A 1,577-nucleotide genomic window follows, 5' to 3' on the forward strand; every position below is an offset into this window, starting at 1 on the left:
TATATATATATATATATATTGCTATATATATATATATATATATATATATATTTTCATTTATATATATATATATATATATATATATATATATTTATATATATGATTATTGTTGTGTAAAGAATGTACAATTGTTTACAGAGTGGTCTGTATAATCTATCAATGGGCAAAATAATTTACATGAAAAAAAGAAAGTAATTTTATATTACAGGGAGTCCCGTAAAATAATATACAAGAAACCTTTAGTGTAGTTTTACGGATGCAGTTAAACCGATGCCGTGTTCATTTTGCCTTGAAATAGACATTAGGCTTAGAGTTGTTGTTCGTTAGAGCTTAAATTCTTTCATATGCAAGATATAGCGCGCATATAAGTATGAGTGATATGTTAAGGGATATTGTTACTGCTCATGGATAATTTATGATGCAGAATTTATGCTGCACCAATGATCAATGGACTCGTTCTTTCAGTTATCTAACAGGGAAATCTTCATAGGCTGTTCTGATTGCCTTCAATTATTTTATAAAGCAGTATGTTCCCTTAAAGCTCAAGATTTGTTGCATGCCATTCTCACGTTACAATATACAACATTCCCCAATCCTCACTGCGAAGTTTCATTTTTCAAAAAATCGTGAAAAAATGGTCGGTGCATGAATGGGTTCGCCTCTGCGTGCTTGCACGCCATCTGCGTCAATATTCTGAGAACCGGAAAAGGATTTGGTGTGGCAAATTGGCGCTATACTGTGATATGCATAATAGAAGGCCAGGATTTTCAAAGGCACACGTACTGTGCAACGATCGAAAAAAACAAGAGTTCAGTTTCTCACGTACATTTTCTCATATAACATATTTGTATAAATTACATACAATTATTTTATATTGTGTCAACAAAGGACAATATTACAGATAGCAATCCCATTGTTACAACACTGTATGTTCACACCTAGTTATTCACTTATAGTGAAGGTAGCATCGGAAGTTGCTTGGACGCTTTTCTTCATTTGAGATGAACTTCAACTGTAGCCATCTCTCGGCTTCTTCATCATAATACTACACTGTGTCCAAAATATTTGACTGATGCCATGACAAAATTGTCACTCGTGATTTCAAAGGTGTTTTGAAAGTCCAAACTGACAAGATATCATCGCATGGTGCAATAAGCTACAAGGGTATTAAATAAAGGTCACTTGACCTACATGGTGACATAAGTTGGTCAAGCATTTACTTCAACTGATATATTTGTGTTCCAATTTGTAGTCAAGTCGTCAATTCTCTAATACGAGGTTAAGCAAATTATCTTGTTCAATCAACTGTTAACTGGATATTCCTGTAAGGCTTTGGCCGTACCTCTAGAAAATAAAGCAATTTTCGTAAGTTGTTAGAAATTACTCTGTGAGCTGAGGACCAATGAGGATCTCAAGCGATGCCCTGCAATAACAGAAGTCAGTCTCATATCGGTCCGATCTAGTTCCGCCAAACTTAATAATAAGATGCAGTCTCTGAAATCGAGCTAACATTTAAGCTAACATTTAAGTACCGAAATGTTAACCACTGTTAGATCGTTTCGCAACTTTACACACGT

Source organism: Apostichopus japonicus, chromosome 20, assembly GCF_037975245.1.
Source record: "Apostichopus japonicus isolate 1M-3 chromosome 20, ASM3797524v1, whole genome shotgun sequence".
NCBI lineage: Eukaryota > Metazoa > Echinodermata > Holothuroidea > Aspidochirotida > Stichopodidae > Apostichopus > Apostichopus japonicus.